We start from the raw sequence: 26,231 nt of genomic DNA, 5'->3' as shown, positions 1-26,231 counted from the left end.
GAAAGAGCCCAGTCTCTCCGGTAAAAAAAAAATTTTTCAGAAAATATCGAACATGTGAAATGTCCAGTATTTTCTGTTTTTCCTGGCTTGGGCATCCGCTGGAATACACGCAACTAGGGCTGGCTGGGGTGTCGGATGGAATGTCTTGGGCTGACTTTAAAATGGCCTCCATAAAAGAGCAATGCCTGCTCTTACAAAAAGGGCGACTTTTTTTTGTCAACAACTTTTCCCCTGGACTACTGGCATCTTTTTTTTTTTTTACACTCAATAAGTTTTGCTGCTATTTTTGTTTTTTTGGGGGGAAGGGGTGTAAGGGTTTATCAAAAAGAGGGCGTGATGCCGAAAAGTTTGGGAACCACTGATCTAGATGGTGTTTGGTCCTGCCGTGAGGGCAGGGACTGGACTTGATGACTTAAAGTCCTTCCCAGTTCTAGTATTCTGTGATTTATGAAAACCCCTTGCTCTTAAAATGGTAATTCCCACCCTTTTTCAGGGAGAATGGAATTAGGCTCAGCCAAAGAGTTTGTGGGGTTGTTGGCTGCATTGCATGGCTGGGTGGGCGCCGGTCAGCATGGCCCTGAAGGCTCAGGGGTGGACCCAAGGCAACCACCTTGCTTGCCTTGCCCCATGGGCAGGCCTGAATGGAATGGTGAAAAAGAGGGTTTGGGTGGAGTCTTACTATTGGGCAGCTCGTTTACCTCCTTCAGAGAAGTGTCAGGATGGCATGTCCCTGTGAATGCAGCACAGATGTGTTCAGCTTCCCATTCTGCACTAGTGTAAATAAGTATCTGCATATGAGACAGACATCAGGCTTCCTGGGCTAATTCAAGGCCACTGTATCTAATGCTTGTCTCAGAGGCTGTCGGAGTTTGTTTCCTAATTTGGTCACAGTATGCTTGGGGCTGGCTTGCTTAACTTTTTAAAAACACTTGTCCTTTTATATCATTGAAGTGGAAGGGAAGCTGTGTATATCAGTATACCTACAATTCATCTCACTTCCTCTCCATAGAGGAAGTGACACTTAAGGTCTGTGCAGCTAAAAAAAGAAATATTCTAGGTTAGCTTGAATACCCCTATCTTGTTTATCTCTTCTCATCCTTTCACTGTCCTTTCTGAATTCTCTTTAGGGAGCTAATCTTAATGAAATTTCAGAGGGTAGCCGAGTTAGTCTGTAACAGGAAAAACTTAAGAAACAACAAATAGTCTGGTAGCACTTTAAAGACTAACAAAACATGTCGATGGTATCATGAGCTTTCGTGGGCACAGCCCACTTTTTCATCTGTCATCTGAAGAAGTGGGCTGTGCCCACGAAAGCTCATGATAGCATCGACATGTTTTGTTAGTCTTTAAAGTGCTACCAGACTATTTGTTGTTGTTTTTAAGCTTTTCTTAATGAAATTGTTTAGAATCCCATATGGGTGGTCTTTTGAACTTTTAATGCCAGAAGGAGGCTTGCCAGATGCTTTCACCAAAAATCCCAAACATGGCAGAGAAAAAAACTTGGGTTGGGGGGGAGGGGGAGAACAGGAAATGAAAGTTGAGCAAAAAAGGGGGGGGCAGAGGAGAGAGAACAAAAAAAGGTCACTGCGCCTATAAGAATCCCCGCACTCCTCGCTTTGCCACTGGCCTTCTGTCTGAGAGAAACAGAAAATACCGGTGGGGGGGGGGCGGGGAGTTGTTTGTTTTTTTGTTTTGTTTTTTAAACCGGACAGGAGCCAGAAATAACGGCTTGTCTGGGCAAAAGCTGGACACCTGGTATGTTCTTTTTTATTTTTTTGCTTAACTCTCGGGGTTCTTTTTTTTCCCCCTCAACAACTGGTCTCACCCCCCCCTTTTTTTTCTCAACAGAATTTTTTCCCCAGTGGTTTTTTTGAGAGGAGGGAATGTCGGTATTTTTGGTTAAAGAGAATCAGGCCCCTCTGACCTCTCTAAAATGGGCTGATCTTCCACCTCTAACCCCCCAAAAAAAGTCACAACCAAATTGCCATTTACTGCTGGGATGCCTGAAGAAAAATTTATTAAGGGTCCAACAGTCTTTTGGGGTTCTGTAAACGCTCCTTGTTTGGGTGGAAATGAGCAGCCTGAGCCGTTGCCTCACTCACACAATCCTCTAGTACAACTGTAACAAAATATATGTAAGGATAGTTCCGTTGTCACACCTGGAAGCAAATGTGGACGCAGCCTGAAGAATCAACAAGTCTGTAGTTTCCATTTTGATTCATAAGCTGTACTTGAGGGGAAGAAATAAGTTTTCCAGGTGAATCTCACTAGATTGTGCCACAGGCTGCTGTACTAAACAGAGCTGTATTGCATTTCAGGAGGCACTGACGGTGCCTTGTGCAGGGAGAGACATGCTCTTGCAATCCTTGCTGTGAGGTCTCTTGCCTTTCAGTGGTCTGAGACGCAGGAACATACACACTAATCTCTGAACTCCTCTGATTGTATTGTGGGTGCAGAGTACACATCATTCATACCATAGTGTTTTCCCATACAACACTGCTTTAGGGTGCACCATTAGAATTCCATAAATGTGGGCATGAAACAGAAGCCAGGTGCACTTGTCTCTGTAGAAATCTTTGTCCTGTGGAAACTTATGTACTAGCCGTGACCCAAGAGCATAGCTACTGCTGCCCTCCATTTTATCTACTATATATTGTAGAGAGTTTGTTCGATCAAGAACTCCTGCTAAACAGTAAGAGCTAGGACCACCAAATTTGGTGTACAGCTTCCTCTTCTTATAACTTACAGCAAGGTAAGGGTTTGGTTGGGCCAGGAAAATGGGACATACCTGGAATGGAATGGCTTGTCGTAAAACCAAACAGAAAAAAAGACAGAATCAACAAATCAAGAACAGTTCTCAAAATTGACATTACTGAATGTTGAAAGACACTTAACCAAGATGAGCCAGAAACAGAATGACTGGAATAGGATTGCTTGTCAATAAACCTTACAGAAAGAGAGAAAACAGACATTTGGAGTAGTGCTCTGTATTGGAGCAATAAATCAATACTTAAGATGGATGTGGGGAACCTGCAGCCCAGGGGCTAGCTTTGGCCTCCAGCTTTCCTGGATCCGGACCCTGAGGCTCGGGGCTCTCCCCCTCCCCCCAGCATTGGGAAGCTAGTACTGGTGCTCCAGCCCCACAGCCACCACTTCTCCAGTGCCATCTCCCTGCTGCGGGACTGAAGGAACCCTGAGCATCACCGGCCGAATCTGACCCACAACTCTACTTGGAAGGGGAGGAAGTGACTCTGTGCACTGTCGCTCCTTCTGCCCCCCTCTTCTGATGAGAAAATGACAAGGCTGAAAAATACTGCCTGGAGACTTCCCCCTCATCATTCATATTGGCCATAATTGCAGCCAATAGTAGCAATAGGGGGCAGTGCCTGCAAGCGGCAAGAAATATGAAGCCAGGTGTGTCCCCAGGAAGCTGTGTCAGGTAAGTGCCCCACCCTGGTCCTGCACCCTCCCACCTCAGCCTGCAACTGCACGCTACCTCCCTGCCAGACCTCCCACCCTCTGCCTGCTCCTGCATCCCCCTCTGCTCTCCCCTCATTTGGGGGCCACATCAGTGAGATGGGTTTTTTCTTCTCTCATTTGTGTGTCCCCCAAGTGATTTGTCTGTGGGTCAACGGCCCCTGACCCAAAAAAGGTTCCCCACTCCAGCTTAAGGTTGGAAAACTAGAAGAAAATGTTATTGGAAACCAAATCGGCTACAGGCCTTACTTGATAAAACATAGTGAATTATTAGGATTTTATAGGGATGAAGGAAAATAAACTTGATGGAATTCCCATTTTAAAAAAATACTGAAAAAAATTAAAGGGAAAAATTTTAACAATCCCTTTTTTAAGAAATCCAAAATAAAAATTAACTTAATAAATAACGCTGCTTTTGAAAGATACAGTTAAATCTCTAAAATCCGGAACTCTGGTCCGGTAAGATCTGTGGTCTGGCAGGACCATGGATATTGCTGAACCAAAGAGCCCCAGCTGGCCAAGTTCAGGGGCTGGGTTGGTGGTGGTAGTTGGCAGCACGGTCCCACTTGGGAGCTAATTTCTGTGTGGGACAAAGGCAGTACAGCCGGCGCCTGGGAGCACACTAGCAATAGGGTTCAGGAATACACCCCAGCAGGACGGGCACAACAGGAAGCACAGCCCCTCCTGGGCCAGCACAGCAGGAAGTGGAGCCCCAGCCTGGCTGGAGGCAGTGGGGCATTCACCCTGTTACTATTGTTGCATTATTCATAGGGCTGTAGCAATCTCTCCAGAATGCTGATATTACTAATTGCTAGTTGTAACAGAGAAGTGAAGAGCAAAGTAGAAACTGGGTCAGGAACCAGTCATGATAAAGTACTGCCATCCGAACCACTCGTGAGAGAGTATTTATTGTAGTAGAGTGTATGCTTGTGGGTTTGCAGGGTCAGTTTGGGGTTCTTTACCTTTTACATACAAATGAAGCAGATGGCCATGCTGCACAGCCAGAATGGCTAACAGCATATTCATCTCTGGGGCTTTGTCTCTCGCGCGGCTGAGAAATTGAATAGCGTGCTGTTCTTTCTAATAACACTAAAAGCATCCTAAAACTCGTGTGCTCTCTGAACATTCATATTGCAGAGTGAAGCCCTTCCTCCAAGCGTCAGTGAAGGGGGAGGCAGAGACAGGTCAGTTTTATGTTCATAGTCTGCCACCCTTAATGCACTCAAACTGCCCTTGCTCTCATAGGGGCGTGCTATAGTGGAAAGCATCTATCCAGGTGCAGTTCTTATCCTTGACATCAATTCAGTGAAGGAGATGAGTAACTTTTCTGTGTAACTAATTTCACAGTAAATTTATAACATAGTTCTGGGTTGTAATAATTAACCTGTGAATGCAAGGGTACTGTGAGTATAAGGCACAGTCTGTCTCCCATACTCTCTTCAATGTAGCTTCTCCTTTTCGTTCAATTGGCAAAGCATTCCCTTAGGAGTCTGGCATCCCTCTGGGCCAGATCTGTGAACAGTTAGTCTTGTGTGCTTGTTTCTTGAATGAGATGCAAGTGTGAACAGGGAAATGTCACTCACTCCAAAATGTACTGACTGTTATGATAAGTGACAATTAACAGAAAGCAATCACTTCCACAACAGCATGGGCCCTTGCCTGTCTTTTGCAGAGAGGCCATCTGGAATGGTTAAAATACCTGGGTTAGTTGGGGGGGAGGGGAATATGCAAATGTAGGAAATTGCAAATATTTTTTTTAGGCGCTTTTTTTTTAGTTAGTTACTTTCCCAAAAAGCTTAGAAGGTAACTGCTAGCCCGACTTCTGGATCTCTTCCCTTTAACTATCTGAATTATTTCAAAGCTGCTTCCATTTCATTGTAAGACTTATGTTTGCACTTAGTATGCATTATACAGGATTGCTAAGATTTTTAACCTTAGCTGAGAGAAGGCAGAGGGTAGATTTGCCTCAATCTAGCTTAGCAGGGTAAACTCCAGGTTCTCTCACTCAAAAAAACAAAAAACAACAAAACCCACATGCTTGGTCATCACCCCTTTCCTCCCATCTCAAGAAGAAAGCACCAAGTGCAAGTAGAAATAGTACTCTGCCTATGTTATGACTACCCCTGGGCTGCTGGTAATCTGCTAAAATCCTAGTGTGGACAAAGCATCTTGTAGTTTGAACGTATGAATAAGGCCGGAGATTGCGGGGGAGGGACCGGATAGTTAAAGCATGCTGGAACATGAGTTAGAAGAAACCTCATGAATGATTACTTTGTCCTGATCCCTTCTGGCAGTCTATGCTAGATTTCTGTTTTTAAGGCAATCCTCCATTGGTGGAAGGTCAGTAAGACCCAGTGCAGGCTTGTCCACCACTATTCAGAGCAAGTCTAGATAACAATCATGTGGATGCTGGTACATACTCTGTGTTAATTCTGCCACCAGTCGAGTTGTACTGGTGGGAGATTAACCTTCTTCATATTAGACTTTCTGGAGTAAAGTGGCTCTGTTTGTGCAGCAAGTCGATGGTGGTGTTGCTGCAAAAGCCCACCGGAATGTGTCAAAATAATGTTGAGCATCTAATCTCCTTACCTGACTGACTGAAGAATATTAGTTCTCTATCAAGATGATAGACAATTTTGCTTGTGTTCTCAACAAGGTGGATAGGTGGAATTTGAGATTCCATCAGGAGTTGGAAGGCTAGTCTCCCAAAATTTTCACTTGCAGGTGGTTTTTAGGCCTGCAAGCAATGTCCCTTGAAACATTATAGTCTTCTGTAAACCAGTTGCCTTGGGCCCTTGGCTATACCTCTCTTCTTGGATGTTTTGTTATGATGAACAACAGTCTTCAATGGCGAGACTCATAACCAGTTGCCCTCTTCCCTGAGTTGTTGATTATCCAGGCTGAAGTCAATCAGATTTAATTCTCTGGCTTCCCAAATTTTCAAGTCAATTTTTGGGCTTTTTTACACTTACACCACTGCAGTGGCACCACTGTAGCATTCAGTAAAAATGCTACCCATATGTACCTTTACTTACTGAAGAGATATGCCAACAGATCAAGTTTCACCCATCAGTGTAGATACCAAACCACCCCAAGAGGCGATAACTGTGGCGAATTTGTCTCATTAATTAACATAGCGCTGTCCACACCAGGACGTAGGTCGGAATAACTGTGTCTCTTAGAACAATGTAGTTATATTGATGTAAGTTTGTAATGTAGACAAGGGCTTAGTTTTTATTTGTGTTTAAATCAGTGAGGGTGGCCAGGTGTGCATTCCTCCAACGGAAGCTGGGTGCTTGTAGCTTCTGCTTTCTATTTTAGTTAAGTATTTGTAAATGCAGAGTAAAAGGGCCTAAACAGTTTACAACTTGACTTTCTAAAAGTTTGCTACTGAAGTTGTGTCAGAACTGAAGAAGAAAATACTCCCTAGATGTCCAAAATGTTACATATGCAGTTTTAATTAAAAGTACCAGGATTAATGGAGCTTTCAATGTTTAAGGCGCTTTCCTTGAAATTAATTTTATTTAATTGTTCCTGAAATTAAAATTGCCAGCCGTAGCTGCACTCTTGTACGGATTCAAGAACAGGAAAGGGACTGTCTTAATTATACCACCGACTGCCAGCTTTTTCTCTCTACTAATATTTCATCTTGTAGCTCGTCGGCGGAAAGAGGATTAGATGAAAACACATTTTGTGGGCCCATTTTTAGTCTTTTTATTTTGAGGAAATTAGCTAAGCTGTGGACTGTTCAGCATACATATAGCGCTCGAAAGGTGAAAGCAAGATGTAGCACTGTTTGAGTGTTGCTTCTCCGAAGCTTCCAATGGAATGTCAAGTTGGAGGAGATGTCTTTGGGAGCCAACATTGAGCAGGTTAAACTGTAAAAAGACACGGGTCCAGATCAAGACCAATCTTGGTATTTCGCAGTGAACTGAAGCATGCACCATGCAAGCAGACAACTTTCATCTTACAAGGATTTGTAGGTAGCTATTGTATCACCAAAAACCCCAGTCAGAATCAGGGCCCTGTTGTGCTAGCCACTGCATAAACTCATGGAAGAAGCTCCCGACCTAACAAGCATTCTCTAGAAAGCCAAAATGTATGAAAGGAGGAAGGGAAGCTATGTACCAGCAAAGTAGTGAGATCAGAGTAGTGGAAACAAGGCCATGTTTCTAATTTTTATTATAATAAAACTAATCACCCATGCCGAATTTCCTCCATTTGGTATGAGCCCCCATAAATAGCTCTCTCTCTTTTTTATATTAACCCTAACCTAGAGTTCCTTGTTTGGCCATTCCTATTTTCTAGCTAACGTTTCCCTAACAGCATAAAAGATTAACCTGCCTCTTTAAACTTTAGCCTCTTCTGTTTTCTTTCTGTAACATATTTAACCCTTAACTTCTATTTTTTTGGTGTTTGGATGCGTGTCTCTTCCCGTTTTTTTAAGTGGCAGACACTTGAAGCATGGGAAAGAATAAAGGGTTTCAAGTCATGCTTCCTCTGCACTGCCAGCCAAAGCACCCCTAGATCAGTGGTAGACAACCTGCAGCTCGAAGGCCACAGGCAGCCCATTGGGGTTCTCTTGTAGCCCACAAAACACTTTGTGTATCGTTGCCCACGTGCAAGTTGCCAGATTTCAGTGGTTTCTGTACCCGTCATGTTTTTTCTACCAGTATCACTAAAGTGACACACACAATAAAACAACGGCATATGAAGTGAGGTGTGTGCTGATTATACACAATATTGACTGGGAGAGCCATGTCTCCCTCTTCATTTGAAGCACTGCTGTGGTTCAGTTGGCACACCCTGCAAATTCTAGATACACCAGTGCAGTTCGCAAAACTCCCCTATCCCGGGAGACCGTCTTGCTTTCAGGCCAATTTTACAAGCCAAATACGTGGGGAAGAGTTAGAACTTAACTTCATTTACAGGTTTGGGATCATCAAAAAGGTATGAATAAAGACTTTACCTGGCTAGTACACTACCTTCCGCATCCTAATGACTTAAAAAACCCAACAATTGGTACTTAAGAACAATTTGCACCTTCTCTTTAAGTTTCATTTAACAGGAACACTCTAATTCACTATTTTCCCCCCTTCCTTCTCCCCCTATCTATTTTGGAACTGGACTTGTAATTCTCCATTCATCTGAAGAAGTGGGTTGTACCCATGGAAGCTCATGATACCATCTACTTGTTTTGTTAATCCCTAAGGCAGAGGTACACAATGCGGTGCCCGCAGGTGCCATGGCGCCCGCTGGAGCATTTATCTGTGCCCGCCGAGTGACCAGGGCCGGCCCAAGCCATTCTTGCACCCTGAGCCCTGGGTGCGCGGCTAGGGCTGGCTCGAGCCATTCCTGCGCCCTGGGCAGCGGGCGTGCGACACATGCGCAGCTCTGCCCCATGGCACACGGCACATGCGTGGCCCTGCCCCCCCAGCGCCTGAGGGCAGCTCTAAGGGGCACCACGTGGCCCCTGGTCCCGGGTGCATGGCGCCTGATGGCAGCTCTAAAGGGTGCCGCACGGCTGGGTGCGTGGCGCTCCTTACAGCTGCCATCAGGCACCTCCCATAGGTTTGCGCCCCAGGCAGCTGCTCAGCTAGCCCCCCTTTAATCCGGCCCTGCACACGGCGCGGGTGCGGCCCCTCCCCGAACGCACAGCGCGTGAGCAGCCCTGCCCCTGGACACACAGCGTGTGAGTGGCCCCGCCCCCAGGTGCCTGGCAGCCCCAAAAGGTTGGGGACCACTACCCTAAGGTGCTGCTAGACTGTTCGTGGTTTAAGTTTTACAGTAACAACAGTCTTGTGGCCCACTGAAAGGAAGGAGGGTAAATGGCTCACTCACTAGCCTAGGTTGCCCATTGCTGCCCTAGATCCTAGTGCTGAGGGATGTGGGGAGGCTGAAGGGTTAGAGGAGATGGTCTGTAGTTCAGGGCAGTTTCTGTCCTCTACACATATAGGTGAGGAAGCTGTTAAGTGGTCTCTGTACTGCTCTTATTGTAAACAAAGCAGTTGTTTCCAGGAGTCAAGAGGAGCATTAATGGAATGTGTTGGCCTAGGCTGATGTAAAACATTGCTACAAGTTTTCAGAATGAGGTCAGCAGTACTAAACTCTGATGGGAGTTTAATGTTGAGTCTGCCTTTTGAAACAGAGGGGTCATCTGGGAAAGCCTCTGCTAATGGAAACACAAGAACACTTGTCATAAATCAGTGCTAAAATACTGAGCAGACAGCTGCTTTTATATCCTCCAGCATTTCTGTATCTGACCATCAGCTATTCAGAGGCTGCTTTTTTCTCACTGTGTATTTATTTTTCATGTTGGTGTTTGAATTTAAGGAGAAAAGTGTCAGCTGCAATCGGAGGCTTAGGAAATGGTTCACCTCCATTTGCCCACGGGGTTCCGCTTCCCTTCGTTTCACTGGCTTGTGGTGATCTCTCTAACTGCTGTCAGTCTTTGTAGATATAGTAGATGAGAAAACATCACTTTTTTTTTATTAAGTTGTCTGTGGCAAAATAAAATCAATGCACTGTCTACAGTGACTTTGCTGTGGAGAGCTCATGAAATCCCGGAAAGCTGTGGAAGGCAGGAAATGGAGCAAACGCAGCACTGTTTAGAGGTCATAGAGCTTAAAAAACAAAGACGCTCATTCTATAAAGTGAAGAGCAGCATTTTTAGAGAATGTTAAGTCAGCCATCCAAATATTTCTTTGGAAGCTTGAGCCTATAGGTATCATTACCAAGTAGGGATGTTAAAATGGGTGTATTCAGGGAAACATGTAACCACAGAAAATTTCAGCAGTTACATTTTTACAAGTGGGGCCACTGAGCTGCTTCCAAAATAGAGGCAGCAGCGAGGGAGAGGGAGGCGGTTCTGTGGAAACCAGTGCTCACAGGGAGCCGCCTTAAAAGCTGGCTCCCATGCACGTCAGCTCCTGCCTCTCCCCCTGCCCATGCTGCTGCCTCTGATACAGAGATAGCAGAGTGGTGGTGGAGAGATGTGTATAACCATGAAGGATAACCGATGAGCCCAAGCTCATCAGTAAACCTTTTACGCTATCACATCCCTATTGCCAACAATATAAGGGTGACCCACGTTTGTGCAAAGATTCATTTCCTATGAAGTTGAAAGGTGAGCTTCTAATGGCTCTTAGAAATCTCTCTGGAAAAAAAAATGACCTTCTCTTTTTTGTGTCACTATGTATCAGTCAGGAGGAAATACACGTCTGTGTGGGGGCATGAGGTGCAGTCCCAGTGTTGGCTCAGCTTCATTTTTATTGCTTCCATGTGCTTTTTAAAGTGGCGGAGGTACCACTCCGCCCCAATATAACATAGCCAGGGACCTCTCATGAAGGTGTTGTCCACATGGAAAAGTCACAGGTATAATGTGTGGTGCTCTTATTCTGCTACAAGTGGCTGGGGGCTTAATTTTCTGAATAAACCTTCCTGGAAGACACAAGCCAAACTGAAAAAAACAATTCTTACATTGGCTTTGCTGTTGACCTGCTGGGTGACCACAGGCCAGTTGCTTCACTCCTCTTCCTCTTTCCCCATTTGTAAAATTGGGATGGCTCTCTTTTTGTAAAGCACTTCCAGATGTACAGGGCAACCACATCTGCACTAGGAATGTTTAAAAGCTGGTAATTGGGTAAACAGCAATTGAGATCTGAGATTTTTAGCAGTTACATGGTTACCTGCAGTGTGGGGTGGCAGCTGATGCACACTGTGAGCAAGCTATTAAGCCAGCTCCTGGCACACACCAGCTCCCGGGACAGAGACAGCAGCATGAGAGAGCAGTCGGCTCCCCAGGAGTGGGCCGGGAGCCTGTGTATAACCATGATCATTAACCAATAAGCCTGGGCTTATTGGTTAACAGTTTACACTTTCACATCCCTAATCTGCACACAGTATTCAAGATGTGGGCATACAGGGATTTATATAGATGCAATGTGACATGTTCTGTCTTCCCTGTCACTTTCTTAGTGATGCTCAATGCCGTTTAAAGAGACAGGCAAATTCTGTGGTAAAGCTGCTCTGCTTGGGCACCCTAAAACTAGAAGAAAATGTCTAAGGGACATAATAGCTCTGTGGTGTCATAAATACAAAGATATTTGTTACGCTTACTGGATAAGCTTTCTCAAACTCCAGTTTGACTGAGTCACTGTCCCTGAAAAGGGTAGACTTAAAAGTTCAGCTGAAAACAGTCAGCACACTCCTTGCTATTACTACTATATCCAACAGAAACTTCTATGCCTAAGTCATAACTATTAGTCCTCAATATCCCCTCCAGTGAGCTTTGAAGGTAAATATAACCTGTAAGCCACAGTTGAAAAGGAGGAATGTTGCATCTTCAGTTGCCCACATCTAATTACACAGAACGGAACAGCATTCAGGCCTCATTATTTGGACTTAAAGGTTCATTTAAAATAAAAACAGAAACCACTAATGTACCCTCTTGCTTTTATTATAGAAATGCATAAATATCAAAATGCCACAGTGTCCACCAATTATCTCCAGGAACATAAACCTGAACGGGTGGGTGTGGGTGTGGGTGTGGGGGTGTGGGGGTGTGGGTGTGTGGGTGTGTGGGTGTGTGTGAGAGTTTGCCATGTGTATTCCAGTTCTCTCCGTTTTCATCAGCTGTGGGACTTGGTAGGACAGCAGACCTGGCTCAGTGCTTCAGTACGTTCTGTGCACACGGACTTGTGACCTTGCATTGCCTTTCCTTGATGTGTATGTCGCCTCACAGGAATAGCGGGTGTCTCTTCAACTCACAGTGAATAACCAATATGTTAAACTCATCCCGGGCTGTTGTGTGCTTCCCTTAATAACATAGACATTAGGGATGTTAAAATCATGTATTAGGATAACCATGTAACTGCTGAAAATCTCAGCGGTTATCTTGTACCGCAGGCTCTGCAGTATAAAGCTTAGCTTAGCTTTATACTACAGAGCCTACAATGAATGGGAGGCAGCTTCACTGCCTTGCCACAGTGAAGGCACCTCCCTGGGAGTCAGCTGAGTGTAACCAAGACCATTAATCGATAAGCATCAGCTTATTGACTAACCAGCTATTCAGTTGTACTCTAATATCCCTATGTCAGAAAAGATCTAGGGCTATCTAACCTACTTCCCATATGGGTTCATTCCACATGCTTCAGTGGAACGTGTAAAGTCCATATAATACTCCTGGTTCCCTGTATGTTTTCCTGACCAATTGCTGGCTGATCTGCTTATCCCTCTCTGTTTGAGCACTAATGGCCCCTGTTACTTCTCTTTAATAGTTTATTTGCGGAAGCTACTCTTATACAAGTGTTTAATGCTATTTTATGTTTTGCTGTTTGTTTCAACAATATCCTGCAGTAGAGTTCTGTGGATTGAATGAGCTCTGTATCAAATGCGGGGTGATATCACCTAGGTCTTCATTACAAGTTGGGGGAGTATATTTTGGTTAGGACATTTCTCTGGAAGGACTTATTGTGGATAACCAATGGAACACGAGTGCACAGTGTAATGTAGTGGCAAACAAAGAACGCAATGCACGGGTTTTATAAACGAAGGAATATTCAATGACCACCTATTTCCAATGTACCGTGGCATTAGTGAGACCATGTGCCCAGTTAAAGAATGATGTTGAAAAAGATTTGGAAAAGAGCATTCAAGATTTCAGGTACCAAATCTTTACAGTGATAGGCTAAAGTTCGGCCTTTTATTGGAAAAAGTAGAAGTGACTTCATCAAGCTCTAATACCCACATTGAGAGAAGATTTCTGATGTTACAGGACTTGATGATGTGGCAGACAAAAGCACATCAAGATGCAATGGCTGGCAACTGAAGTCAGACTGAGACTGAAAATAAGAAGTAGATCTTTCATGGTGAATTTGGTTAACCGTTGGAACCATTTACCTTAGGATGTGGTGGATTAAAACTGGAAGTGTTTCTAGAGGAGATGCTATATAGCTTAACCCGAAGTCATGGGCTCAGCACAAGATTTAGAGTAAATTTTGTGGCCTGTTACTCGGGAAATTGGGATAGAGGCACCTAGTGGTTCCGCTCAGCCTTGAAAATCTATTAAATGTATTCCTTCTATCCATTTGAAATCGGCTGCCTTTTAACTCCATTATGGCCTGCGGCCATATCACATCAAGCTGCAGCCACCCTAAATCTCACATCTTAAGTAAGGTTGGATCTGAATAGATTTGAGTGAGAGACTGCCAAAGAATCTAGGAGCTGTAGGAAGTGATGGTGTTGACTTAGTGCTCTTCCCTCGCAGTGCGGATCATATTAACAGGCACTGCTGCTAGAAGTGGCATCTTGGCAAGGAAATACAAACTTGATATTATGGCTCAAAAGCTTGTGTCTCTGCAACAGACATTGGTCCAACAACAGATATTAACTCGCCCACTTTGTGTGTCTGATATCCTGGCATTTAGCTGTGGTCTCTAAAGAGATCTATGGTAAGTGCTATAGACACTAGCTAGATTGGTTTGGGTAATTTGCCTTATCTAAATTTCCCACTGTGAATTGAATTTTATAAGGCGTTCTTCACTTAGATGTGGTATATGCTTTATTTACATTAAACAGCTGCTGTTTCATGCAAGAAGTGGCTGTGTTTCAGTACTGTGTGACATTTGTAAATGTTTGGGGAGCTTTCTGTTGAAAGGCACAACATACACTTGAACTTATCTGCAAGTGCAGATACCGCAAGATATAAATCATATGTCCATGAAGCTGCAGAGTAAAAGTAGCAGCATGGAGGGCCAGTGCTCACAGAAGTCAGTGCCCAGCCTAGGAAGCTCTTCCTGCGTGGCAATACTGCCCCCCAGCCCTGCCCTCTGGGACGGACACAGGTTCACTGGCAGCTGTCCCTAATCACGCTACTGTGCGCAAGTGGCTCTCATATTCACGGACAGGAACTGGGTATCCACATCTACGGGGATATGTATTAAAACCATGCAGGACTCCCCCTAAGTAAGGTATTAAGGCAAATGGACAAGACAGTCCCATACCAAAAGGAGCTGGGACTGGGTCGCAGTGGCCCACCTCCTGCTTCATACTTTAAGAAACTTTGCTTCCTTGTAACTTGGATTAGTGTGCAGTGCACCTAAGTAGCTGCATCAACAAAATACCAAGAAGAAGCTGTAATATTTCAGAAACAGTCAGGCATTCCAATCCATTGACTCTAAAAGCCAAGCAAACCTAATTGTTAATAATCCTAAGAGAGATGTAATGCTGACATTGTGATCCTGGCAAATATTTATAACCATCTCCCTTCAAGTCTTCTATTAAACCCAGGGTGTGTCTATGCTACATGTGCTACAGCAGCAGAGCTCGGCCATTGTAGTGTAGGTACTTGTCATAGCCGTGGAAGGGGTTTTTCATCCCTGTGACACAGGAGCTGGGCTGACAGAAGAATTCCCCATCGACCTATGGATGTCCACGCAGGTACATAAGTCAGCTTACCTACAACTCTTCACACCCCTAGAGACATAACTAGGTCTGCCTATGTTTTAGCTGTAGAATCATAGAATATTAGAACTGGAAGGGACCTTGAGGGGTCATCAGATCCAGTCTCCCACCCTCATGACAGGACCAAGTACCATCTAGATTGTCCCTGATAGATGTCTAACCAATCTGCTCTTAAAATATCTCCAGTGATGGAGAATCCACAGCCTCCCTTGGCAATTTATTCCAGTGTTTAACTACCCTGACAGGAAGTTTTTCCTAATGTCCAACCTAAACTTCCCTTGCTGCAATTTAAGCCCATTGCTTCTTATCTTATTATCAGAGGCCAAGAAGAGCAATTTTTCTTCCTTCTCCTTGTAACAACCTTTTAGATACTTGAAAACTATCATCATGTCCTCTCTGTCTTCTCTTTTCTAAACTAAACAAGCCCAGTTCTTTCAGTCTTCCCTCATAGCTCATACTTTTTAGACCTTTAATCATTTTTGTTGCTCTTCTCTGGACCCTCTCCAATTTCTTCACATCTTTTTTGAAATGTGGTGCCCAGAACTGGACACACTACTCCAACAGAGGCCTAATCATTGCAGAGTAGAGCAGAAGAATTATGTCTTGTGTCCTGCTCAAAACATTCCTGATAATGCATCCCACAATCACATTTGTTTTTGTTTTTTTTGTTTGTTTTTTTGCAACAGTGTTATGCCGTTGACTTACATTTAGCTTGTGGTCCATTATGATCCTCTAGTTCCCTTTCAGCAATACTCCTTCCTAAACAGTTGCTTCCCATTCTGTATGTGTGGAACTGATTGTTCCTTCCTTTGCATTTGTCCTAATTAAACTCTGTCTTATTTACCTCAGACCAGTTCTCTAGTTTGTCCATATTATTTTGAATTATGACCCTATCCTCCAAAGCAGTTGCAACCCCTCCCATCTGTGTAACATCTGCAAACTTAATAAGCATACTGTCTATGCCAATATCTAAATCATTGATGAAGATATTGAATGGAACTGGTCCCATAACAGACCCCTGCAGAATCCCACTTGTTATGCCCTTCCAGCATGACTGTGAACCATTCTTCTCTCTGAGTGATTATCCAGCCAGTTATGCACCCACCTTATAGTAGCCCCATCTAGATTGTATTTACCTAGTTCAGGGTGGCCAACCCATTCCGGGCAAAGAGCCAAGATATCAGTGGATCCAGCATGAAGAGCCAGGGCAAAATTGTTGAGTTTATTTAAAAAAAAAAAAAAAGACGATGACGACTGCCCCCTTTAAAAGGAGCTCCCAGCCGCGTTTGTTTAAGCAAAAAAGAAAACACGTTTAGAGGCTTTTTGGCCACATCAGGCTCCCGCCAGCCAACACAGTCTTTAATACTTTATCTTGAATGGCTGTGCCAGACAGCTCCCCTGCCCCGGTGAGCACAGGGAGCCGGGAGGAGAGGGCTGTTTTCAGGGGCACGGGGTGGCTTTACGAGCCACCGGGGGGGGGGGGAGGTTGGGCTTTGTTAGCCGCACCTGTGAAATGCTGAGCTGCGGGTTGGCCATGGCTGCCCTAGTTTATTGATAAGATCACATGAGACTGTATCAAATGCTTTACTAAAGTCTAGGTATATCATGTCCACCTCTTCTCCCTTACCGACAAGACTTGATATCCTATCAAAGAAAGCTATCAGATTGGTTTGACATGATTTGTTCTTTACATATCCATGCTGGCTGATACTTACCAGCTTATCCTCCAGATGTTTGCAAATGAATTCCTTAATTATTTGCTCCATTATCTTCCCTGGCACAGAAGTTTAAGCTGACTAGTCTGTAGTTTCCTGGCATAAACATGCCTTTAGAGTAAATATGCTGCTTAACCAGTGGCTGAAAAACCCCTGCACTCGTGGCAAATAGGAATTCTGGCAGTCTGAGTGGGATAGGTGAGCTGCTGCTGCCTGGTCCAGTGAGAAGGAGGAGAGAGGAGCAGACTGGCTCATGTACAGCTGCTCTTTTAACAAGAGCAAAAGTAGACTGCAAGAAACAGAACAGTCTTGGTGCTCTGAGCATTAGAGGAAACTGGGCAGCTGCACAGATACCTTTCTCAAGGACCCAGTAGAATAGCCTCTGAGCTGGTGCTAGTTGAAGAGTACAAATGGGGGAGCAGGGAACAGAGCCTAATGTAAGATGCTAAAGGGCCTTCAACATGCTTGGAAGAGCAAAGGCGTAAGAGGCGTTCAGTCATTGGAAGGGTTGTGGCATAAACATGCCTTTAGAGTAAATATGCTGCTTAACCAGTGGCTGAAAAACCCCTGCACTCGTGGCAAATAGGAATTCTGGCAGGAAGGATTTGTGGGGTTTCCCAGCTTTAACTTTTTTGTTTGAGCAGGGGGAGCAGAACCAGTTGTGGATAGTTGATTGAGACTAGGGGTGAAGGGAGGGAAGATGTGACGATGTGAGTTGAATAGGAACATGTTTGTGGGGAAGGCAGTGGTGGGTTGTGCTTCTTTCACCCAGATGAGAATGGTTACTGCTTAGATGGGTAGGAATCCAACTTTTCAAGTCCAGTTTTAGAGGCTCAAGCAGATGGACTAAATCCCTTACGCTCATTAAAGCATATTTGAGCCAGAGGTGACAGTGGGCCACTATATCAAACACGGCAAAAATGGAAGTCTGACTCGAGAGATGCTTTAGTGTGTAAAGCCATCCGAATCGTGGGTGAAGTGAATTAGCAAGACTTGTTTGGGGTGGAGTTGGGAGAAGGAAAGGAGCCATGCCTAGTTGTAGCCAGTTCTGTTAGCCCCCATTTTAATTATTAGTTGTTGTAGTATTCTCATTTCAGAGCACTTCAAATGCATTGATGCTCACCGTACCCTTGTGGGGAGGGGTAAGTGTTGTCCCCTGTTTGACAAAGTGAGGAAACTGAGTTAGCATGATGAATGAATTCCCAAAGCCACAACAGTGGAATTTAGCATTAGGAATAGGCAGAGCCTAGCTTCCAGTGCTTAATCCAACAATACTCCCAACTGTGGTTCATGAGCTGCAAGTGGCTCTTTGACTCCTGTGGCTCTTTGCAACATGTGATATTAAAATACCGTGTGATTTCATTATTAACCAATTCACATGAACAACAGTCAGGACTGGGAAACATAGATACAACCAGCATTTTTGCCTTTATAAGTATTTTCCCTGTAGAATCTTCTAAATTCCTATAGGAGTCACCCTTCTCTACCTAGAAAGAGCGCTTGCCCCATGCCTTACTACCATAACAAGAAGTGCCTTCTTCGGGGCTAGTCTGCTGAACTGGCTGGAGGCTTTGACCCATTTAAAATTGAAGGATATAGCTCAGTACGCCAAACCTTTCCTGGCTTATGGAAGACTGAACAGCCTAACCAAAATTAAATTAGATCTCCGCTATGGCCCTGCAGAAGAATAACCACTGGGCAGTGTAAATGCCTTTTTGACTATTAAGTATGCATTAAACATCAGGAAGTCTTTAGTGCTAGGAGACTGCAATAGCAATATTATCATAGAGTAACAAATTTTGGGGGAAATTAGCCCTGTTGCATTGTTCTGTATTGCCTTCAGGATGAGGACCCCTCCACAGGTAGGTAGGAACAATGAAGTAGCTGTAACTTAAGTTTGTGCTATTAAAGCCAGAACTTAGCTAAATAAAATTCAGAGAGCCCTTCCCCCTCCTTGTGTTAGCCGTGCTCCTTCCTTCAGAGCTGAAGGGGAGTCTTCAGGGTTTTACACTCAGTAAGGCTTAGAAAGCAACCATAAGAGGGCCCTAGCGTCCCACTCTTGAATGCTTTGTCCTTTGTTCCCTGTTTCCCTCTTCCTTTATAAATTACACCCAGCGATGATGTCCTTGCATGTTTTGAGACTGATCTAGCAACAGTTTTGCTGCCAGTATGACTAAAAGGTGAGGATGGAGGGCCCTGAGGGGGGCTGGAAGGATCAGATGTGTAGGAGGGATCCAGTGTCCTGTGGAGAGGACAGAAGGGAGACAGGGTGAGGGGAGGCACCCAGTGCCCTGGTGAGAGAGGGCAGGAGGAATGGGGGACTTGCCTCCCCCCACCTACTGCTCAGCAGGCACCCTCCACCTCTTGCTGTGCTGAATTCCCACACAGCTTGCTAGTCATGCTTGAGGGAGTAGGTGCTGCTTTGGCTGTACTGTAATATAGAAGGCTTTAGATAAGTGTGTGAGGAGCCATTCTGCTGCATGCAAAATGCAAGTGTGTGTGTGTGTGTGTGTTTGCGTAGTGCTTAGAACAGTGGAGTCCTCCTTCTGAGTTGCTATAGCAACACAAATAACACGGCTCCTTGGTAGAACAAAATCACTGTAAAACACTGATGTACTGGGAAATAGTAGCTGATAAAGTGGAAGGAAGTTATGTCAACACTTGCTGTGTAGCAAGCATGCACTATAGTAAAACATGGCCAGAACGGCATGAAGGCCGTAGATATTTTAACCCAGAAAACATGACTTTCAGGCGAGAGGTGGAGCTGTGACCAGCTACCGGCTGGGCATCAAGCAGTCCTATATGTGAGCACTGTGCAAGCTACCTGTGCAATATTTTGTGCACCTTCCACCTATTGCTGTGCTGAATTCCCACACGGCTTGCTAGTCAATGCTAACTTCCAACAGCCCCAAAATATTCCAGCTCCTAAATTCCACTGTGGTGTTCAACACTATAGTATGAAAGTGGTGAACAACTGTGTATCGATGCAACTGAACAGTTTCCCAGTAGGGTTATGAAATATTAGCTCAAATTTACAAGTGCTGGGAAATAAAATGCAGTGACTAGGAGCAGGAATAGCATCCAACTTCCCAATGAGGACATCCTTGCTGCTAGGACACATCCAAGTTGACACCATTTGGAGAGAGGTAAATGTCAGAGGAGGCTAGAAATATGAAGAATTGTTCTTACCATAAACACATGGGTTGGAAGAATCTAGGGATGCGAAAGTGTAACTGTGTATGTGGTTAACTGATGAGCCTGGGCCCCATCGGGTAACGTTCACGGTTACATGCAGGCTTCCAGTACGTGCGGGAAGCCGGCTTTGCATGTACCGGCTCCCGGGGAGCTGTCTACCCCCTATGCTTGTGCCTCTGTATCAGGGCACTTGCCCCTGCGCTGTTTCAGAGGCAGCAGAGCGAGGGGCAGGCAGGAGCCAAGACGTTTGGGGAGCTGGCTTAAAAGCAGGGTCTCCATACTCTCTGGCTCCACGGAGCTGACTGCTGCCCCTCATGTAACCGCATAACCCCTGAAATTTTTCAGTGGTTACATGATTATGCAAACACATTTTAATATTCCTAGAAGAATCCCATTTCAAATACTACTTGTATTGCATTTGAACTGAAGAAGCCGCCTAATTTGGTATGTGAATCCTCTACAGCAGTGGTCTCCAAAATTTTTTTGATCGCGTATCCCTATCAGTAACAAATTTTTGAGCATGAACCACCAATATGTATATTTATTTATTAATTATATACCTATGCTACTGTACTAATATATTATGTACATTATAAAACATACATAAAAATAGAAATTAAAAAAGGATGAGATAAAGATGAAATAAACAAAAAAAATTATTTTTTTTTATTTTAACAATACAGAAAACCTTTTTGCTCTCACTAAAAAAATATTATTAATAATATTTTTAGTGAGAAATGTGATTGAATATGCTTAATTGTTTTTGAAAATCTTGGTTTAACACTTTGTGATACAGCGTTTCCTCCCACGAGCAGAATGAATTTTGTTTTGTGCACCAGTACTGAGTTCATGGGGCTTGTTTGGATGTGCCACTGTGGCACCCAAGTTATTAATAAATATCTTATAAACCTCTACCTTTTCCCTCTGCTGCCATGTCTCCTCCCCTTTCTCCATCAGCTCCCCTGGTGCCTGCTGCCCCCCAACCCCTCACTCTCCTTTGCTGTCCTGATTCCTGCCCTTCTCACTGCCCTCAGCCCTCCTGAGACCTGCCCCCCTCCACCAGCCCTTGTCTCCCCCCTGTGCCCACTCCTCCAGTAGCCCCACTCTGATCATGTGAGCTACCCCTCCTTATCTCCTCTCCTAAGACATTTGTCTCTCCTCCACCCTGTCCCTTGGTGCCTTCCCCTTTCTTCTCCTGACCTGCCCCCCTTTTTCCCTGCCCTCAGCACAAGCCCCTTCCTCTCCCACCCCTTCCCCCTATTTTCCCTCTTCCCCTCCTCCACCTTCTGCCTTCCAATTTGCGGGGTTGGAGTCTGTGATGGGGCCCCAGAAGTCCTCACAGTCCTGGCCCCAGCTGCTTCCGGGGCTCCAGACCACTTGCTGGGCCATGCGGTGCAACACTGGACTGAGCGGTTTTAAAGTCCCAGGCTGTGACGTCACGCCAGGCTGTGACGTCACGCCATGCCTGGGCGTCTCCCCTCTCAGCTGTTAGCGCGGCGTTTGAGCACACCGCACATGCGCTCCCTCTGCCCCACCGTGCCCTGTACGTGGCCGGTGCTGGGGAATTTTCTTCCCGCACCACAATAGATCGTGGTGCGCACCCCACTTTGGAGACCACTGCTCTACAGGGCCTAGCTTTAAGTGTAGTCGGTATTTTAAATTGCTCCCTTCTCCTTCCATCTGAAACATTATGAGAAGTTTGTCTCTCTACAAAATTGGCTACCTGGAATGCAGTAAAGCAGTTCTAAGGCCTTTTAATCTCCTACATTTGCTTGATAGGGGAGACTGAATTTACCAATAGGCTCATAATTATAGACACATGATTGTATAGTAAAGACATACCTGTCATGTCTTTTTACAAGTGCTAATAGAAATTCCAGAAAAAGAATGAGGCTAAATAGAAGCAATCTTCAGATCCTCCTAGTTTATATTCACAGAACATTAAGGGTGATTTATTTAATATCTGCTTGTCAGAATAATGATATGCCTTCATCTGTAACTGAAAAAAATAGAATGAGATGTTGGTTTCTATGTGCCCCTCTTTTTGAGGGTTGGAATGCAGGGGCTGTCCTAAATTCCCCAAATACTTTGCTTATTCCTTACCCCCTGCCCCTGAAAACACTCAGGTTTAAGGCAAGTACATCTGGGCTCTTGGAGGATGCATATCTCTTGGATCTGTAGCTGAGCACACACTAATGACCATGCAGGTGGTCAGAAATGTATAGCTAATGGCTATTGAAGGTCAGCCTTAAAAATAACACACATTAAATAATACATCCAAGGAGATCTTGCAACCTGAAGTCATGTGTCAGGCAGCTGCTCTATATTTAATAACTCTGATATTGTACTGTGCGCTGCTGAGGCTTATTTTTTCCTTTTTGACAGCTCTGCAATGAGAATCTACAGTAAGGGTGAGTGTTTGTTTGCCATGTTCATGCTGAAGGTTGCACTTTGAAATCGGAGCTCCCAGACAGGTTGACAATGACCGGAAATGAATTTTTGTGGGGATTTTTATATAGCACATCCTCTCTGCGCTCTTGGGAAGTCAAACAGTGTTTGTTATTATAGCCTCTACAGCTGCCCAGTACAGCCCCCTAGAGAATTGAAACCACTGCGCCATGCTGTGGAATGGAAGTGCATTGTGCTGCAGCATGTGTTCACAAAGGTTGCAGATGATCCTCATTGGGTGGCACAAGCAGCATTCAGTTTATCTTTGGGATGTGCCAGGAAATGCGGGTGATGAAAGTCATGCTTCCAACAGCTCTTCATGAGTCATTAGCTCAGCCACAAATGCCTGTTAGAGAAAGGGACTGTTCCACTGCCTACCTTTTGCCACTGATAAGCTGCTTCAAAGTCAATGTATAAGGGCTGGGCTTAGAAAGAGGAGGAAGAATTTGACTGTTACTATTGACTGTACAGGCAGTCCTCGGGTTACGTACAAGATAGGGACTGTAGGTTTGTTCTTAAGTTGAATTTGTATGTAAGTCGGAACTGGTACATATTGTAGGGGAAACTCTAGCCAAACATTTCTCCAGAGCTCAGTTTTATTCTCCCACACCTCACTTCCCTCAGTCCTTTATTCTCAAGCTGAGGTGTCTGCTGAGAAAAGCCGCTCCACGTCTCCCTGGTCTGCTGGGGGGAGCGCTAGCTTCGCGTCTCCCTAGTCTGCTGGGGGGAAGCAGCTAGTGCGGGGTTGCCTCACCCCGTTTGTAAGTAGGGATCCGATATAAGTCGGATCCATGTAACCCGGGGACTGCCTGTATATTGCAAAAAGTCCACTGGCCTTTTAATGCTCCTGATTCTTCCGCAGGAAATTGTTTAGTTTAATTTGACAAATTGCTTTTATACATGAAAACGACCAAATGGGGTGAGGCCAGTGGTCTGTCTTCCGACAGCGGTCAGTGCCGAGTGCTTCAGAGGGAATAAACAGAACAGATGATTTTGAATGAGCCATTCACTATCATTCAGTCCCAGCTACTGGCCATTGGAAGTTACAGGGTACCCAGAGGATAGAGTAGCATCTCTGACATCTTGGCTAACAGCTATTGACAGAGCTACCCTCTATGAACTTCTCTAATTCTTCTTTGAACCCAGTTATGTTCTTGGCCATCACATCATCCCATGGCAACAAGTTCCACAGATCGAATGTCTTTGTGTGTGGGGGGGAGGTGTTAAACGAGATGCTTATTAATATCAGCCGACACCCCCTTCCCCCCTCATGATGTGCTAGAGATGGTTCTGATGCATTGTTGGAAAATATGCATGTGGGAATATAGAAGAAAAAATTTAATGTTCTGAACTAGGAAATAGGTGTGTTGCTTTTAAATTTAAAAAATCGATTCTTGAGAACCAGAGTTTCTGCTTCATAATTGTTTTTATCCAGCTATTGTACTGACAAAGATGCAGCTTTTGTGTAATGGAACTGAGAAATAGACAGGAACAGCCCTGCTAAGAATCTCTAAATTTTTTAGTTGGACAATTAACTTTCTCTAAGTGGAACTTCCCTCGAAAACAAAGGAATACTAACAATGGCAGATGTTACCCACTCTGATGCCCAAAGCTGAATTTTGGATCGGGATCAAAGAACCAAGTATTCTTCTAGTTAGAGTATCCATTCTCAGGTGAGTCTCTGACAATCTCCCAAAGAAAACTGCCAGTTTTCTATGCAATGAAGAGATTTTGTTGTGGATGCTTTCTGCCTTTGCAAGGGCAAATACTGCTGTGAATTTATTCGTAGTCACAATTGGAGGCCAAGTGTGAGTGGCTGTCTAAAGTACTCTTCAGACCTGAGGAAACTTTTTTTAAGCAAAAGTTTTGATAGTTTAATTGGATTTATCAATCTCACAAGTTTATAAGCTTCCAGGGATGTAGTCTATCATCTGACAAAGTTCTTAACATTTAGCGAGCATGTGTGTGTTTATAACCAATTTTTTTATACCTATTCTACTTAGTCCTTAATTGGAGGATAATCTTGCACTATACCAAAGAGAAGTATTACAGGTTGTACCTCCCTTGTCCAGCATCCTTGGGACCTGACAGTTTTGAACCAGGGAATCTGCTGGCCTGCAGGAGGTTAATGCTGGCCCCTCTCCTGCCACCACCTGTCAAGCAGGGATGGGAAAGGAAGGATTGCTGCAAAGCTCCGTGGCTCAGGGCCAGAAGCACAGCCCCATGAGGCTCTGCAGCCACTCTGCCTCTTCCCCCATCTCCAGTCCTCCTCCTCCCACCCTGAGTTTGAGCATGGCAAATGAGCTATTTACTAATGTTTCTGGACATGGAGATCCCACCTATAAAAGTCAAATCTGTACCTAGTTCTGTACTATGTAGACTGTAGCAAATACCTATTGCTGTACCATTTGAATACCCATGTCCGTTTTCAACCCAATGTGTTAGGTTTTGCAAATCTCACTTTTACAAACCTTGAAGATCAATATAATTTTTTTAACTTCTGGAATATTTTAACTTTCCCAGCAGTATTTGCACCCAAGCATTGCTGCCTTGCTCTACTGCAGCACATCTCAAACTGTGGGTTGCAGCCCGATATTAATGGGGTCTCCAGGGCTGTCTAGCTGAGGCCCAGGGCCGAAGTCTGAACCTTATGTCCTGGGGCTGAAGCCCCTGAGCAATAGGTCTCATCTTACAGCCCCCCTCCTAGGGCTGAAGTGCTTTGGCCTCTCCTGCTGTGGCAGTGGGGCTTGGGCTTTGACTTTGGTGCCCCCTTGTCTCCCCACCAATAGCAGGGCTGTACTGGGCTCAAGCTTCAGTTCCTGCACCCTCAAGTGGTATAGTAATTTTTGCAGTCAGAAGGGGGGGGGAGGGTCACAGTATTGGAGGCGTGAGAGCTGCTCTACTGCATGATCTGGAAAAATGAAACTAGTTCTAAACAAAGGCTATGTCTATAAGAACATAAAACAGCAGTACTGGGTCAGACCAAAGGTCCATCTAGCCCAGTAGCCTGTCTGCCGACAGTGGCCAGCACCAGGAGCCCCAGAGAGGGTGGACCGAAGACAATGATCAAGCGATTTGTCTCCTACCATCCTTTTCCAGCCTCTGACAAACAGAGGCCAGGGACACCATTTCTATCCCCTGGCTAATAGCCTTTTAGGGACATAACCTCGATGAAATTATCTAACTTCTCTTTAAACTCTATTATAGTCCTAGCCTTCACAGCTTCCTCTGGCAAGGAGTTCCACAGGTTGACTAAACATTGTGTGAAGAAGAACTTTGTTTTATTAGTTTTAAACCTGCTACCCATTAACTTCATTTGGTGTCCTCTATTCCTTCTATTATGGGAACTAATAAATAACTTTTCTTTATTCGCCCTCTCTACACCACTCATGATTTTATAGTTCTCTATCATATCCCCCCTCAGTCTCCTCTTTTCTAAACTGAAAAGTCCCACTTGTTTTAACCTCTCTTCATATGGGACCCGTTCCAAACCCCTAATCATTTTAGTTGCCCTTTTCTGAACCCTTTCCAAGGTCAAAATATCTTTTTTGAGGTGAGACCACCACATCTGTACACAGTATTCAAGATGTGGGTGTACCATAATTTATACTATACTGCACCCTTTGTAAGGGATCGCCATAAAAGGAAAAGAAACCACATTGACATGATTCATTTGCATAATTAATTAGGGGCTGTTTTTGCGCAAGAGGCTTTTGAGCAAAAAGGAGCTGTATAGATGGCTCCTTTTTGCTCAAAAGCCTCTTGCGTAAAAATGACCCCTAATTAATTACGCAAATGAAACATGTTAATGTGCTACTCTGTGCTTCATTTGCATAAACTTTTGTGGAAGAAGGGTGCAGTATAGACGTAGCCAAAGAGAAATTGGCTATGCAGCTGGAAATGTCCAAGCGAGTAGTACTTACTTTTTCTTTG

General features: G+C 44.6%; 1 protein-coding gene and 1 long non-coding RNA gene across 6 annotated transcripts in view; both read left to right on the top strand.

Annotated features, from left to right (window-relative positions):
- Positions 1–26,231, top strand: part of RNF216 (ring finger protein 216) — a 146,544-nt gene that overhangs the window by 65,328 nt on the left and 54,985 nt on the right. The window lies entirely within an intron of this gene.
- Positions 1,508–26,003, top strand: LOC142818629 (uncharacterized). The gene is made up of 3 exons (XR_012896190.1): positions 1,508–4,661; positions 22,236–22,261; positions 23,822–26,003. It is a non-coding gene; the product is annotated as an uncharacterized LOC142818629 (long non-coding RNA).

The sequence above is a fragment of the Pelodiscus sinensis genome, chromosome 16 (assembly GCF_049634645.1).
Source record: "Pelodiscus sinensis isolate JC-2024 chromosome 16, ASM4963464v1, whole genome shotgun sequence".
In the NCBI taxonomy this organism is placed as follows: Eukaryota; Metazoa; Chordata; order Testudines; family Trionychidae; genus Pelodiscus; species Pelodiscus sinensis.
The sequence above is the reverse complement of the archived record's forward strand: the minus strand, read 5'-3'. Positions and strand labels throughout refer to the sequence as shown.